Source organism: Coregonus clupeaformis, chromosome 12 (assembly GCF_020615455.1).
Source record: "Coregonus clupeaformis isolate EN_2021a chromosome 12, ASM2061545v1, whole genome shotgun sequence".
Classification (NCBI taxonomy): Eukaryota; Metazoa; Chordata; class Actinopteri; order Salmoniformes; family Salmonidae; genus Coregonus; species Coregonus clupeaformis.
In genome coordinates this window covers 8,763,703-8,781,726 of record NC_059203.1, presented here as the reverse complement: position 1 = coordinate 8,781,726, position 18,024 = coordinate 8,763,703, and the positions used below count along the sequence as shown (strand labels likewise).

Below are 18,024 nucleotides of genomic sequence, written 5' to 3'. Positions count from 1 at the left end.
AGTCAAATGAACTCATTTGTGATGGTTTATTAGGGAGTTTTGTACAATTTGAAGGTAATTCAATGTGTTCTTTCAGTATACTGTAGTCTCCAAGGGTTAATGTGAAATAAAACAGAGCTTCATAGAAGTGGGATTGCTGTCCGTACCTCTGCTTTGTTCCTCTGAAAGACAGGCAGTACAACTAAAGTATTTTTTTCATGCTCTTTTCATTGTTCTACATTTAAGACAATTATATTTGTATAGTTTGAATACCAAAATGAAACAAGACTTAACATGACATTTGTGACTTGTTTCAGGAAACTAGGCATATGTCGTGTGTCACTACTTCACAGGAGAGGCATTTGAACATAAACTTTTATTTTTTTATTTTATCAAAATCTGCTTTTTGGTAGAAATGCCTTCTGGAAAATGTGAACTTTCATGTGCCTTAATTACAAACTTGTATGCCGTCTGGAAATACAAATATAATTGTTACATTACGAGCCTAGTTGGTTTAGCCACGGAAAAAGACTGGAACCTTCCCGCTAGCCATGATTGGCTGAGATAATGGATGGGCTGGACATGCCAAGATGCTTCTGTCTATAATATGAGTCGGTCAGTATGTGTAGGTAATCCTTTCTAAAGTGGCTTTTTTGAAAGATATCTGTCACACCCTGATCTGTTTCACATCTTTGTGCTTGTCTCCACCCCCCACCAGGTGTCTCCCATTTCCCCCCATTATCCCCTGTGTTTTTATACCTGCTTTTTTTCTGTTTGTCTGTTGCCAGTTCGTCTTGTCCCGTCAAGTCCTACCAGCATGTTCCCGTGTTTCCAGTGCTCTAGTTTTTGTTTTTCCTAGTCTTCCCAGTTCTGACCTTTCTGCCTGTCCTGACCCTGATCCTGCCTGCCATCCTGTACCTGCCTGACTCTGATTTGGATTACGACTCTTTGCCTGCCTTGACTTACCTTTTGCCTGCCCCTTGTTCAGTAATAAACTCGGAGACTCTACTGTCTGCATCTAGGTCTTAGCCTGAGCCGTTATAGTATGAACTGGCCATGACTGACCCAGCCATGGTTGCCCTTAGTTTGACGGCAATGCAGGCAAAGAGTCGTAATCCAAATCAGAGTCAGGCAGGTAAGAGAACACACAGAAGGCTGTTGTATAAAACACCTGTCTCCGCATTACATCTTCAAACTAAGGGCAACCATGGCATCCATGACAGTGAGGGAGAAGTGTCCATCCATGTATACATTTTCAAATATTGTATATTTCTAATTCTTTCAGAAAATTGTTTTCATTTCCAGTTAAAGTGTACTGTTAGCTAGCTAGCTAACGTTATCTAGCTGGCTGGCTGGCTGGCTCGCTAGCTAACATTACATTTATGATCTGTGTAGTAATACACTGCTCAAAAAAATTCAGGGAACACTAAAATAACACATCCTAGATCTGAATGAATGAAATAATCTTATTAAATACTTTTTTCTTTACATAGTTGAATGTGCTGACAACAAAATCACACAAAAATTATCAATGAAAATCAAATGTATCAACCCATGGAGGTCTGGATTTGGAGTCACCCTCAAAATTAAAGTGGAAAACCACACTACAGGCTGATCCAACTTTGATGTATTGTCCTTAAAACAAGTCAAAATGAGGCTCAGTAGTGTGTGTGGCCTCCACGTGCCTGTATGACCTCCCTACAATGCCTGGGCATGCTCCTGATGAGGTGGCGGATGGTCTCCTGAGGGATCTCCTCCCAGACCTGGACTAAAGTATCCGCCAACTCCTGGACAGTCTGTGGTGCAACGTGGCGTTGGTGGATGGAGCGAGACATGATGTCCCAGGTGTGCTCAATTGGATTCAGGTCTGGGGAACGGGCGGTCCATAGCATCAATGCCTTCCTCTTGCAGGAACTGCTGACACACTCCAGCCACATGAGGTCTAGCATTGTCTTGCATTAGGAGGAACCCAGGGCCAACCGCACCAGCATATGGTCTCACAAGGGGTCTGAGGATCTCATCTCGGTACCTAATGGCAGTCAGGCTACCTCTGGCGAGCACATGGAGGGCTGTGCGGCACCCCAAAGAAATGCCACCCCACACCATGACTGACCCACCGCCAAACCGGTCATGCTGGAGGATGTTGCAGGCAGCAGAACGTTCTCCACGGCGTCTCCAGACTCTGTCACGTCTGTCACATGTGCTCAGTGTGAACCTGCTTTCCTCTGTGAAGAGCACAGGGCGCCAGTGGAGAATTTGCCAATCTTGGTGTTCTCTGGCAAATGCCAAAAGTCCTGCACGGTGTTGGGCTGTAAGCACAACCCCCACCTGTGGACGTCGGGCCCTCATACCACCCTCATGGAGTCTGTTTCTGACCGTTTGAGCAGACACATGCACATTTGTGGCCTGCTGGAGGTCATTTTGCAGGGCTCTGGCAGTGCTCCTCCTGCTCCTCCTTGCACAAAGGTGGAGGTAGCAGTCCTGCTGCTGGGTTGTTGCCCTCCTACGGCCTCCTCCACGTCTCCTGATGTACTGGCCTGTCTCCTGGTAGCGCCTCCATGCTCTGGACACTACGCTGACAGACACAGCAAACCTTCTTGCCACAGCTCGCATTGATGTGCCATCCTGGATGAGCTGCACTACCTGAGCCACTTGTGTGGGTTGTAGACTCCGTCTCATGCTACCACTAGAGTGAAAGCACCACCAGCATTCAAAAGTGACCAAAACATCAGCCAGGAAGCATAGGAACTGAGAAATGGTCGGTGGTCACCATCTGCAAAACCAGTCCTTTATTGGGGGTGTCTTACTAATTGCCTATAATTTCCACCTGTTGTCTATTCCATTTTCACAACAGCATGTGAAATGTATTGTCAATCAGTGTTGCTTCCTAAGTGGACAGTTTGATTTCACAGAAGTGTGATTGACTTGGAGTTACATTGTGTTGTTTAAGTGTTCCCTTTATTTTTTTGAGCAGTGTATAATTCGTATCTAAGAACCACTTGCATTGCTAGTTTTAGCCTAATGTTCGTTAGCTAGCTAACACTGAACATGGTTGGTGAGCTACCTGCAGATTCATGCAGGGTAGTAACGTTATGAGTTGGGATTATGGTTCATTGTTTAGCTAGCTAGCTAAACAAAATACTCCACTATGCAAGTAACCATTTCACCACACCTTCTGTATCCTGTGCATGTGACAAATAAACTTTGATTTTAGTTGATATAGTATGTGTTTACCAGAGATGGTAATGTGAAGAACATGACCTGCACCAAAGTCAAATTAGGATATAACGTTAGGCCAACGAGACAGTGTCCAAGTACAACAACTCTCCGGTAGAATGCCCTGCTTTTATTTCGTCACACTCACAACCGTAAGCTATTTTCTGTAATTAGCTCACCATTAACTTGTAAATAATGATCTTATTGTGAGTTTATTTTCCTGTAAAAATGAAGACAAATGAGCTAAAGTGAAGTCGTCGTCAGCTATATGATATGGTCATTATGTGAACTGACTAGCCAGCTAACTTAACATTAGCTAGCTAGCTAACAAGCTAGAAACTAACCAAAACATTGTTTAGAAAGTTGCTTTTAGTTGCCTGATTTGCTAGATTGACATATACTAAATTCATGTTTAAACGGGTGGGTTTATTGATGTTAAAATACAATAGTTGTGCTATTTTGGACCACCAGGCTACTGATGTCATGCAGCCTGTAGTGTTTTGTGTTTATACCTTTTCATAACGTCAACCACAAGTTTGATTTTGGACGACAATTTAATGTTCATGATGTCACTGCAACATCTGTCGATAGACGTAGTGTAAACCAGCCTTTAGTCTTGAAATCTTTGGTTGTTTAGTACATGGCCTCATCTGAATCGTTAAAGAGATGGGTGGGGCTAAGGCTTAAGAGGGTGTAAACGATGCTGAATGGCTGTAGACAAAGAAGAGCACTCCAGTAGGTTTACCATTACATTCAAGGGACATTTTCTCAAAAGTGAGGTTACAAGTTTATCAACTTTCAAAGCAGAACTACCTTCCCATTGTTCCTCAACTGTAGTGTATGATATACCATTTTTGGGCTCTGAGTCTACTTTTATCCAATGTAAAAAACAACACAATTACAAATTTCATAGGACTGAATCGAGCCGTAATCAAGTTAAAGTGAAGAGCAGCAGGATAAATATAATACAACAAATAGTAGCAGCAGCGAGTAGGGTGATTGTGTGTGCATGTGTGGTTGTGTGTGAAATCCCATTTCTACATGACAGGCTGTTTCCGTAGATTTGTGGGTGTGTGCATGCATGTGTGTGTGTAGTGTGAGTGTGTAGTATTTGGACTTGGAAATAATAACAGTGGAGAAACACTCTCATAGTTGCAAAAGGTTTGAGAGCTATATGAAAAATCAACGACCAATGCTTGTACAAACTGAAACTCAAACAAAAAGCAGCAGAACTGTGTTTCAGAAAAGTATGGATAGAGTACAAACTGATGTGATATAATTGAGTATGACTGCTTTCATACAACTGAACTCTGTATGAGTGAAAAACATGCAGTGTTCAGAGAGAAGAGAAAACTGCACAGAAAAGAAAACACAGCAGACATCGTCCACAAACAGAGAGAGAGAGAGAAAGAGAGAGAAAACAAGAGAGAGAGAGTGAGAGTGAGATGACAAAGAGTCTATAAAGTATCTACAAACCATTTACAAGCTCATTGTAATGTCCCTATTGAATAGCATGGTAAGGGGATTAAAAGCAGACTCTTTCAGTATTCTGGACTTTAAGTAACAAAAAAAAGAAAAGTACCACGTTCATACCTCTCATAACCTAAGTACGAGGGGAAGTTTTGTCATGGAACAAAAATGATACATTTCTGCTGAGTTATAGGTCATGAAGCATATTTCACAGAATGTCTCACAATCCACATCTCAGTGCAGTTGCACACTGAAAAGTAATCAAGCTTTGTTACTAAAGCGAGACGTGTTGATGACAGATGGAAGGACTTTGAGAGCAAATGTCCAAAGGCTGAAGGACATTTTTCCCTCAGACTCAGGTCATTGGATCAATAACAGTGTTCTGACATCAATACCCAGGAAACAGTTCTCTGAGAAACAGGAGCCAACAATTAAGGAGAGATTGAGGGAAAATAGGAACAACAAGAAAAAAAGTTAGACCATCTGAAATGCATCTTAGATTGACAAAAAAGGGAAACTTGACATAGGATGTAGGTACTCTTTTCTCCACAAGCATGTAACAGACTCACATGACAGAGACCAAAACCAGGAACATAGGATTCAGGATGTATGTTAATTTATTGCTTAAAAAAGACTTTCATATAAGCAATAAAAAAATAACATTTTGGATCAAATGTTGTTGATGCTCCCTTGACTCACACTTTGATTCAAATCACTTTGCAGCCAGACATGTTTTGAATACTGACATGAAGAAATACTAAATTATCTCCATATTCTATTGCACCATGGCAGATATAATTCGTAAAGACAAACAGCAGTGTTGAATCTAAATGAAAGTTAAGCGAAGCATAGCAATCAACTATACCAAATATACTTCTATGAAGAACTGGACCATTATGAAACATCAAGAGTTGGCACATATTGATTTCATATGCAGGCTGGATTCATACAAAACACATCTAAAGTGTTGAATCGCTGACGCGAGAAAGAAAATCTAAAACTCTGGCACAGGCGATAAAAATGAAAGAGACATCCGAGTCCAATACCCAACATAAAACCGCATCCTGTAGCATTTGGAGAGGATGATTACATCCTTGCGTTTCACGGCACAATGGCCGCGTCTGGGCGCCATTCATCTCACAAGTCAGAAACAGTGGCACAAATGATCAGTTTGCTCCCCTTTTCATGTGCAACACACTGGAATGAAATCAGATATAATATTAACTGATATCTTTCTTGCTGATGTGTCTATGGCAGAGCAGTCACCGAGGATGAAAGATTAGGTGGGGCTGGGGCTGAGGGTAGAGAGTAGGCAAACAAACCTGGTTTGCTTTAAGATGGCTGCCATTATGTGAATATGAATAACGTACCATAACAAAGGTTTTAGCTATTCTTCAGTCACAGTAGGTCTTGTTGTATCTGTGTATTGAAAGTTTCATCCTGATCCATACTAAAACTGTATAAAAAACTGTTTGACCTCTACTGATTGGGAGCTAATCAAGCTAATAGGTAGTTTACTCTCCTGATAGCTGAGTGAAAAAAAGCAACAGTATCAACCCAGTATCACAGATTATTATGAAATAGACACGAATTGCTTATTGAAAATGTGTGACAGGCACACGAAAAAAATATATTTTTTCGTGTGCAGTACACGATTTTGTATACAGTGAATTTCATTCACAGATAAAGACAGTATCTTACTTAAGACAGGAGGGAGGTTGGTCGGGCCTATAACGTGAATGTTTGCAAACGAAAAGGTTGCGTGTTCGAATCTCATCATGGACAACTCTTTAGCTAATTAGCAACTATTTACTACCTTTTAGCTACCTTGCAACTAATTAGCATGTTAACTAAACCCTTCCCCTGACCCTAACCCTTTAACCAAACTCCTAACCTTAACACTAACCTTAACCCTTTAACTACTTAGCTAGCATGTTAACTAACCTTAACCCCTAAAGCCGTGTGTACACTACACGATTTTTGGCCCAATTTAGCCGTCCCAGACACGTTTTTGAGATCAGAGACAAAATCCCCATGTCGTTGCCTACTCGGGGTGCGCGGCCGTCACTGTCACTCGTTTAATGTGAGCGGGTCAGAGACGCAATCTGTGGGCTACTGATCCCATCTTTGAGCAGTCCCAGACGTCCTGATATTTAACCCTTAACCCTAACCTTAAATCCTAGCCTAGCTAACGTTAGCCACCTAGCTAGCCTAGCTAATGTTAGCCACAACATATTGGAATTTGTGTAATGTACATGAATGCGTTATGAAGAAGAAAAAAAAAATGTAATAAACACGAAATGCGTTGTGATGAAAATAGTGTAATAAACACCAAAAACACTTTTCGTGTGTTTGTCCCGAATTTCGAATAAGTAATTTGTGTCTATTTCACAATAAGCTTGCTCAAGAATGAGACCGTTGTTATCACACACTTGGGAATGCAACAGAGCCATTTACATGGCAGCACTGACAACCTAAAGGAGAGCATGAGAATAGAACCTGCACATGTGAGAAGACTTGGTCAAATGAAAAAAAAGCTTCAGTAAACCACTGTAAGAGAGACTTGGAGATTCCTCAAATTGGAGACATTTCTGAGAAAAAGGTTGATGTCATTAGCTCCGTCAGAATGACTTCCTCTCGCTCCAACTTATAGCTTTGAGAACAGCTCCGGTAGGAACCTTATCTCAATCTTGGTGATTGAAATATGCCATATCATTATGTGGAAGTGGGCCAAATCCAGCGTTGTCCCTGATATGAGACACATTCATACAACACAATTTCACTCTCATGTCTTGAGTTCTGCGGTTCTGTTTTGATCCTGGATCAGAGCTCTGTAAGTTCAACCGTTGTGAAATGGCTAGCTAGTTAGCGGTGCACGGTAGTATATGATTGTACGGTCGTGGTCAAAAGTTTTGAGAATGACACAAGTATTGGTCTTCACAAAGTTCGCTGCTTCAGTGATATGAGATATTTTTTCAGATGTTACTATGGTATACTGAAGTATAATTACAAGCATTCCATATTATTATTTTTTTTTTGCGGGTAGATCAGCTTTAATATTGCAGATAGATGTATTGTATTTCCATCAATGTAATTGTCTGCATCACTTCCAATCCCCCATATGTTTTTTTTCCTCTCTCGCATATATATATTTATACATACATATACATACATGGGTAACATGAGGCAAGAGACAGAACTAGTCAGTTTGGTAACATCGCTAATAGACCAGACACTAACTAGAGGTAAGAGACAGAACTAGTCTGTTTGGTAACATCGCTAACAGACCAGACACTAACTAGAGGTAAGAGACAGAACTAGTCTGTTTGGTAACATCGCTAACAGACCAGACACTAACTAGAGGTAAGAGACAGAACTAGTCTGTTTGGTTTTTGCTAATAGACCAGACGCTAACTAGAAGTAAGAGACAGAACTAGTCTGTTTGGTAACATCGCTAATAGACCAGACACTAACTAGAGGTAAGAGACAGAACTAGTCTGTTTGGTAACATCGCTAACAGACCCTAAAGTCTATTAATCTAAAGTGGAAGTTGGGAGAGTTATATTTGAGTGTTTCAGTGAAACATGAGGGAGGCCCCGCTCTCTCGCTTTCCCAGATGCTTTGTTAATTTGATTCCGATCTCCTTTGCATTATTGTAGCCTTTTCTGTAGCCTGTCAACTATGTGTCTGTCTATCCCTGTTCTCTCCTCTCCGCACAGGCCATACAAACGCTTCACACGGCGTGGCTGCTTCCACTCTAATCTGGTGGTCCCTGCTTGCATGACCCACGTGGAGTTCCAGGTCTCCGGTAGCCTCTGGAACTGCCGTTCTGCTGCCAACAAGTCAGAGTTCATCTCAGCCTATGCCACCCTCCAGTCCCTCGACTTCTTGGTGCTGACAGAAACATGGATTACCACAGAAAACACTGCTACTCCTAATGCTCTTTCCTCGTCTGATCATGTGTTCTCGCATACCCCGAAAGCTTCTGGTCAGCGCGGCGGTAGCACAGGAATCCTCATCTCTCCCAAGTGGACATTCTCTCTTTTCCCCCTGACCCATCTGTCTATCTCCTCATTTGAATTCCATGCTGTCACAGTCACTAGCCCATTCAAGCTTAACATCCTTGTCATTTATCACCTTCCAGGTTCCCTTGGAGAGTTCATCAATGAGCTTGACGCCTTGATAAGTTCCTTTCCTGAGGATGGCTCACCCCTCACAGTTCTGGGTGACTTTAATCTCCCTACGTCTGCCTTTGACTAATTTCTCTCTGCCTCCTTCCTCTTTTGACCTCACCCTCACACCGTCCCCCCCTACTCACAAGGCAGGCAATACGCTTGACCTCATCTTTACTAGATGCTGTTCTTCTACTAATCTCACTGCAACTCCCCTCCAAGTCTCCGACCACTACTTCGTATCCTTTTCTCTCTCGCTCTCCTCCAACACTACTCACTCTGCCCCTACTCAGATGGTAATGTGCCGTCACAACCTTCGCTCTCTCTCTCCCGCTACTCTCTCCTCTTCCATCCTATCATCTCTTCCCTCTGCTAAATCCTTCTCCCTCCAATCTCCTGATTCTGCCTCCTCAACCCTCCTCTCCCCCCTCTCTGAATCTTGACTCTCTATGTCCCCTATCCTCCAGGCCGGCTCGGTCCTCCCCTCCTGCTCCGTGGCTTGACGATTAATTGCGAGCTCACAGAACAGGGCTCAGGGCAGCCGAGCGGAAATGGAGGAAAACTAGATTCCCTGCGGACCTGTCATCTTTCCACTCCCTCCTCTCTACAGTTTCTTCCTCCGTTTCTGCTGCTAAAGCCACTTTCTACCACTCTAAATTTCAAGCCTCTGCCTCTAACCCCGGAAGCTCTTTGCCACCTTCTCCTCCCTGCTGAATCCTCCTCCTCCCCCTCCATCCTCCCTCTCTGTGGATGACTTCGTCAACCATTTTGAAAAGAAGGTTGACGACATCCGATCCTCATTTATTAAGTCAAATGACACCGCTGGTCCTGCTCACACTGCCCTACCCTATGCTTTGACTTCTTTCTCCCCTCTCTCTCCAGATGAAATCCTGCGACTTGTGATGGCCGGCCGCCCAACAACCTGCCCGCTTGACCCTATCCCCTCCTCTCTTCTCCAGACCATTTCCGGAGACCTTCTCACTTACCTCACCTCGCTCATCAACTCATCCTTGTCCGCTGGCTATGTCTCTTCCATCTTCAAGAAAGCGAGAGTTGCACCCCTCCTCAAAAAACCTACACTCGATCCCTCCGATGTCAACAACTACAGACCAGTATCCCTTATTTATTTTATCTCCAAAACTCTTGAGTGTGCCGTCTATAGCCAACTCTCCTGCTATCTCTTTTAGAATGACCTTCTTGATCCAAACCAGTCAGGTTTCAAGACTGGTCATACAACTGACACTGCTCTTCTCTGTGTCACGGAGGCTCTCCGCACTGCTAAAGCTAACTCTCTCTCCTCTGCTCTCATCCTTCTAGACCTATCTGCTGCCTTTGATACTGTGAACCATCAGATCCTCCTCTCCACCCTCTCCGAGTTGGGCATCTCCGGCGCGGCTTACTCTTGGATTGCATCCTACCTGACAGGTCGCTCCTATCAGGTGGCGTTGCGAGAATCTGTCTCCGCACCATGTGCTCTCACCACTGGTGTCCCCCATGGCTAAGTTCTAGGCCCTCTCCTATTCTCTCTATACACCAAGTCACTTGGCTCTGTCATATCCTCACATGGTCTCTCCTATCATTGCTATGCAGACGACACACAATTAATCTTCTCCTTTCCCCCTTCTGATAACCAGGTGGCGAATCGCATCTCTGCATGTATGGCAGACATATCAGTGTGGATGTCGGATCACCACCTCAAGCTGAACCTCGGCAAGACGGAGCTGCTCTTCCTCCCGGGGAAGGACTGCCTGTTCCATGATCTCGCCATCACGGTTGACAACTCTGTTGTGTCCTTCTCCCAGAGTGCAAAGAACCTTGGCGTGACCCTAACACCCTGTCATTCTCCGCTAACATCAAAGCAGTGACCCGAACCTGTAGGTTCATGCTCTACAACATTCGCAGAGTATGACCCTAACTTACACAGGAAGTGGCACAGGTCCTAATCCAGGCACTTGTCATCTCCCGTCTGGATTACTGCAACTCGCTATTGGCTGGGCTCCCTGCCTGTACCATTAAACCCCTACAACTCATCCAGAACGCTGCAGCCCGTCTGGTGTTCAACCTTCCCAAGTTCTCTCACGTCACCCCGCTCAACGCACACTTAACTGGCTTCCAGTTGAAGCTCACATCTGCTACAAGTCCATGGTGCTTGCCTACGGAGCTGTGAGGGGAACAGCACCTCCTTACCTTCAGGCTCTGATCAGTCCCTACACCCAAACGAGGGCATTGCGTTCTTCCACCTCTGGCCTGCTGGTCCCCTTACCTCTGCGAAAGCACAGTTCCCGCTCAGCCCAGTCAAAACTGTTCACTGCTCTGGCACCCCAATGGTGGAACAAGCTCCCTCACGACGCCAGGACAGCGGAGTCACTGACCACCTTCCGGAGAGACACTTGAAACCCTACCTCTTTAAGGAATACCTGGGTAAGTATAAAAGTAATCCTTCTACCCCCCCCCCACAAAAAATTATAATAATGAATATATATACAGTGGGGGGAAAAAAAGTATTTAGTCAGCCACCAATTGTGCAAGTTCTCCCACTTAAAAAGATGAGAGAGGCCTGTCATTTTCATCATAGGTACACGTCAACTATGACAGACAAAATGAGAAAAAAAAATCCAGAAAATCACATTTTGGATTTTTAATGAATTTATTTGCAAATTATGGTGGAAAATAAGTATTTGGTCAATAACAAAAGTTTCTCAATACTTTGTTATATACCCTTTGTTGGCAATGACACAGGTCAAATGTTTTCTGTAAGTCTTCACAAGGTTTTCACACACTGTTGCTGGTATTTTGGCCCATTCCTCCATGCAGATCTCCTCTAGAGCAGTGATGTTTTGGGGCTGTCGCTGGGCAACACGGACTTTCAACTCCCTCCAAAGATTTTCTATGGGGTTGAGATCTGGAGACTGGCTAGGCCACTCCAGGACCTTGAAATGCTTCTTACGAAGCCACTCCTTCATTGCCCGGGCGGTGTGTTTGGGATCATTGTCCTGCTGAAAGATCCAGCCACGTTTCATCTTCAATGCCCTTGCTGATGGAAGGAGGTTTTCACTCAAAATCTCACGATACATGGCCCCATTCATTCTTTCCTTTACACGGATCAGTCGTCCTGGTCCCTTTGCAGAAAAACAGCCCCAAAGCATGATGTTTCCACCCCCATGCTTCATAGTAGGTATGGTGTTCTTTGGATGCAACTCAGCATTCTTTGTCCTCCAAACACGACGAGTTGAGTTTTTACCAAAAAGTTATATTTTGGTTTCATCTGACCATATGACATTCTCCCAATCCTCTTCTGGATCATCTAGATGCACTCTAGCAAACTTCAGACGGGCCTGGACATGTACTGGCTTAAGCAGGGGGACATGTCTGGCACTGCAGGATTTGAGTCCCTGGCGGCGTAGTGTGTTACTGATGGTAGGCTTTGTTACTTTGGTCCCAGCTCTCTGCAGGTCATTCACTAGGTCCCCCCGTGTGGTTCTGGGATTTTTGCTCACCGTTCTTGTGATCATTTTGACCCCACGGGGTGAGATCTTGCGTGGAGCCCCAAATCGAGGGAGATTATCAGTGGTCTTGTATGTCTTCCATTTCCTAATAATTGCTCCCACAGCTGATTTCTTCAAACCAAGCTGCTTACCTATTGCAGATTCAGTCTTCCCAGCCTGGTGCAGGTCTACAATTTTGTTTCTGGTGTCCTTTGACAGCTCTTTGGTCTTGGCCATAGTGGACTTTGGAGTGTGACTGTGTGAGGTTGTGGACAGGTGTCTTTTATACTGATAACAAGTTCAAACAGGTTCCATTAATACAGGTAACGAGTGGAGGACAGAGGAGCCTCTCAAAGAAGAAGTTACAGGTCTGTGAGAGCAAGAAATCTTTCTTGTTTGTAGGTGACCAAATACTTATTTTCCACCATAATTTGCAAATAAATTCATTAAAAATCCTACAATGTGATTTTCTGGAGAAAAAAAATCTCAATTTGTCTGTCATAGTTGACGTGTACCTATGATGAAAATTACAGGCCTCACTCATCTTTTTAAATGGGAGAACTTGCACAATTGGTGGCTTACTAAATACTTTTTTCCCCACTGTGTGTGTGTGTATATATATATATATATATATATATATATATATATATATATAATACAAATGAAAATTAAAAAATACTCTAAAAATAAAAAATTAGAATTTTTTTTTACAAAAAATTATAAAGTGGTTGTCCCACTGGCTATCATAAGGTGAATGCACCAATTTGTAAGTCGCTCTGGATAAGAGCGTCTGCTAAATGACGTAAATGTAATGTAAATGTAATAAGCTGTGATAGTGTGTTGACAGTATGTGGCCAAGAGATGTGCTGAATGTTCTCCTTACTTGCCTCCTCTCAACAGATTTCCATACACACAAAAACCACAAAGGCAAACACAGGCACACATAAATCAAGACCAACTGCCAAATTATAAATGGTCAATTTGGGATTTGGGATATACAATACCTACATTTCAGAACAGTAGTGGAGAAATAAAAAAAACGAAAACATCTGAATAAACTGCAACTGAAAAACAACAAATAGGTAGAAGCACAGACTTGCCTGGTGGAAGTGTTCTGTTTGAACAGAAGTGAATCAAGTACTTTCAACATTCTTCTTTTAGCTGCACGACTGGGGAAAGAGTGGGCTTAATATAAGAGCACAGGGGAAGAGTGGCACATCTAAGTCTAGCACTCTCAGAGGACAAAAGGAAGGAAACAACAAGATCACATACAGTGAGGGAAAAAAGTATTTGATCCCCTGCTGATTTTGTAAGTTTCCCCACTGACAAAGAAATGATCAGTCTATAATTTTAATGGTAGGTTTATTTGAACAGTGAGAGACAGAATAACAACAAAAAAATCCAGAAAAAAATGTTTAAAAAATGTTATAAATTGATTTGCATTTTAATGAGGGAAATAAGAATTTGACCCCCTCTCAATCAGAAAGATTTCTGGCTCCCAGGTGTCTTTTATACAGGTAACGAGCTGAAATTAGGAGCACACTCTTAAAGGGAGTGCTCATAATCTCAGCTTGTTACCTGTATAAAAGACACCTATCCACAGAAGCAATCAATCAATCAGATTCCAAACTCTCCACCATGGCCAAGACCAAAGAGCTCTCCAAGGATGTCAGGGACAAGATTGTAGACCTACACAAGGCTGGAATGGGCTAAAAGACCATCACCAAGCAGCTTGGTGAGAAGGTGACAACAGTTGGTGCGATTATTCGCAAATGGAAGAAACACAAAATATCTGTCAATCTCCCTCGGCCTGGGGCTCCATGTAAGATCTCACCTCGTGGAGTTGCAATGATCATGAGAACAGTGAGGAATCAGCCCAGAACTACACAGGAGGATCTTGTCAATGATCTCAAGGCAGCTGGGACCATAGTCACCAAGAAAACAATTGGTAACACACTACGCTGTGAAGGACTGAAATCCTGCAGCGCCCGTAAGGTCCCCCTGCTCAAGAAAGCACATATACAGGGCTGTCTGAAGTTTGCCAATGAACATCTGAATGATTCAGAGGAGATCTGGGTGAAAGTGTTGTGATCAGATGAGACCAAAATCGAGCTCTTTGGCATCAACTCAACTCGCCGTGTTTGGAGGAGGAGGAATGCTGCCTATGACCCCAAGAACACCATCCCCACCATCAAAAGTCAACACAGCAGCCATTGCTAGCTAGCCAACACTACCAGCTAGCTGTACTGTAGTAGCTAAATACAATATCTTTGTGCTAGCTAGCCAACGTTTAATCATTGCTGCGTTATGAAAGAACTAGACACGGACACGAATTATCTGTTTAGTGTGTTAACACACTATTGGTAGTTTGTTGTAACCAAGTATTGGTGCTAAACTGTGTGTTATTGGATGCTAGCATGCTAGTTAGCTATGGCGTCATAGTTAGCTAGCTGAATAAAGTAAGTTGAGTCTAGTCCTTGAAACATTGAACCGCTGTAGTTTACAACAATTCTAATTTCTAAAGTGGAAGTTGGGAGAGTTTTATTCGGGTGGTTCAGTGAAACAATTATAGTTTCTGAGGTGGAAGTTGGGAGAGTTGATGCAAACATTTATCTTACCCTATGCAAATCTGCAACAAAGTTCTACAGATTTTTAAAAAAGTAATTAGCTAGTGACAACATAATGAAGGACAAGTAGAGGAAGAGAGACTCTTTTGAAATGAAAGAACACACAATCAAACTGAAGAAACAATGTCCTCATGATGCAAATGTCCCAGGCACTTACGTACTGTGTGCTTGAGTTTTAATCAGCAATCCACTTGGCTCTAGATTGTTTTAATAAAAGTTTGCATACTTCAAATAATGCCATAGAAATCCACTAAAATGGCCGACTACAACTAGATGTTAGTTAAATGAATAGTTCAGAAACAGTGTTCCTACCACAACAACCACATTATTAATTAATGGAGTAAGTCCTGTATATTAAAGTGACAAAGTTTTACATGCAATTTTGTATGTATGAATGAATGACATTTTATTTTAGTGTAAAATCGCCTGTTTGCAACCCATCCCTTATGGGATTAATTGACACATAAACAAACATTACAATAATTCACTGTGATAATTCAGTGATAATTCTTGATAATTCTTCCGGTGTTCTGTGCAGTGCGCACCACATAAAGAGTGAAAAATAAATCAATACATATTAGTAAATAAGGTTATCCAAGCAATAATTATATCCCTAGAGCAGTAAAACAATTATATATATATATATATATATATATATATATACACATACACAGTGGGGAAAAAAAGTATTTAGTCAGCCATCAACTGTCACCAAGAAAACAATTGGTAACACACTACGCTGTGAAGGACTGAAATCCTGCAGCGCCCGTAAGGTCCCCCTGCTCAAGAAAGCACATATACAGGGCTGTCTGAAGTTTGCCAATGAACATCTGAATGATTCAGAGGAGAACTGGGTGAAAGTATTGTGTTCAGATGAGACCAAAATGGAGCTCTTTGGCATCAACTCAACTCGCCGTGTTTGGAGGAGGAGGAATGCTGCCCCAAGAACACCATCCCCACCGTCAAACATGGAGGTGGAAACATTATGCTTTGGGGGTGTTTTTCTGCTAAGGGGACAGGACAACTTCACCGCATCAAAGGGACGATGGACGGGGCCATGTACCGTCAAATCTTGGGTGAGAACCTCCTTCCCTCAGCCAGGGCATTGAAAATGGGTCGTGGATGGGTATTCCAGCATTACAATGACCCAAAACACACGGCCAAGGCAACAAAGGAGTGACTCAAGAAGAAGCACATTAAGGTCCTGGAGTGGCCTAGCCAGTCTCCAGACCTTAATCTCATAGAAAATCTGTGGAGGGAGCTGAAGGTTTGAGTTGCCAAACGTCAGCCTCGAAACCTTAATGACTTGGAGAAGATCTGCAACGAGGAGTGGGACAAAATCCCTCCTGAGATGTGTGCAAACCTGGTGGCCAACTACAAGAAACGTCTGACCTCTGTGCTTGCCAACAAGGGTTTTGCCACCAAGTACTAAGTCATGTTTTGCAGAGGGGTCAAATACTTATTTCCCTCATTAAAATGCAAATCAATTTATAAAATTTTTGACATGTGTTTTTCTGGATGTTTTTGTTGTTATTCTGTCTCTCACTGTTCAAATAAACCTACCATTAACATTATAGACTGATCATGTCTTTGTCAGTGGGCAAACGTACAAAATCAGCAGGGGATCAAATACTTTTTTCCCTCACTGTATCGATCATCCTTCTCATGCTACAGTATGTTTGATTATAAAGAAAACAGAACGTGCTGGCTAAAAACAGCCCATGTGTCAGACATGTGGATCCTATGTTTGCATCATCATCATCATCAGCACTGTCATTCCCCTTCTTTTAAATCACAATCCCTAAAGGCAACACACACACCATTTACTGTACTTACTGTATTTTTACTGTATTTACTGTATTTCAACTGCATGCTAGCCATGTATTTTAACTGTGAGCTAAACCACCACGTTTTCACTGTTTACAAACCAAACAAACTTCTTGCAAGCCAAAAAATATTTCCACTGTGTAGGGATCGTCTAGTATGCATTGACTAGCTGCTGTGGGTTGACAATAAATAACCTAAGCATGATCTTCAGTCGTCCTCCTACTCATTGAATCAGCACAATATCAGTGCATCTTTTTAATGCGTGCCAACCCAACACACATTGTCCTTGTGTGCCAGTGGCTTCATTAACTTCTACAGCGTCCCACAGGTGAGGAAGAGTTCGTATGGCTCTGCCTAAGCCAATCAAATCTCAATCTCTCAGCGGAGGCCGACCAGCCGGCCACACTTCCTCTCCAGGCTACACATATGGGGGCCGTTGCGCCGGGCGAGAAACCCCATTGTGATCCCATTATTATCTGACATTACAGTTATTTGACTGCTTTCATCTGATTCACTCTTGAAGTCACAGTGCATGTAATAAGAACAAGGCATGTAGATTGGTTTTACATTGCAAATGTAATAATTTCTTTGAGGGAAAACATCTGCCCCCGAATGTTATCATTTTCTACTGTGACATCGACTTGGGTCTGGGTCTATGAGAATCAGCCACTTCTACACCAGCCCCAACCCCAACTAGTCTTCCCCCTAAGTATTCCAAAGCCCCCTCCCTTTTCAATATGTGGTGGGAAAATGTACGACACCACACAATTTAATCACAAATTCCATGATTAGGCCCAGAGAGATGATCCAGACGCGTTTTATACAGGCTGAGAAATGTAAATGGCAGCAAGCGTAATGACATTGAAGATAGCAATTACAGATTTGTATGCTGAGTGTGACCCAGCAAATCGTGTGGGGCTGGAGATCCAGGTTTAATTTAGGTGTAGGGGACCAGGCCACTCTGGAGGTTCTGGCTTTCTAAAAGACACGTATGCGCACCTGCACACGCCCACCTACTCGCCCACACAAGCACATAAACAGACTGCACATACACGCCCACACAAGCACACAAACAGACTGCACACACACACGCACACTCTGACATATACCTGGTCTGTGATGAACACAGCAGGATTTGAATGAATCAAAGTGGCTCCACAGCTCAGAAATAAGGCTGCCAAAACAAGGGGGATCCATCACCGGGGCGACAACTCTGTATGTCTTCCTGATTACAGCTGTGGCTAAACG

The 18,024-nt window shown here is 42.9% G+C and overlaps 1 pseudogene; it reads right to left on the bottom strand.

Annotated features, from left to right (window-relative positions):
* LOC121577760 overlaps positions 1-18,024 on the bottom strand; it is a 348,720-nt pseudogene that overhangs the window by 197,065 nt on the left and 133,631 nt on the right.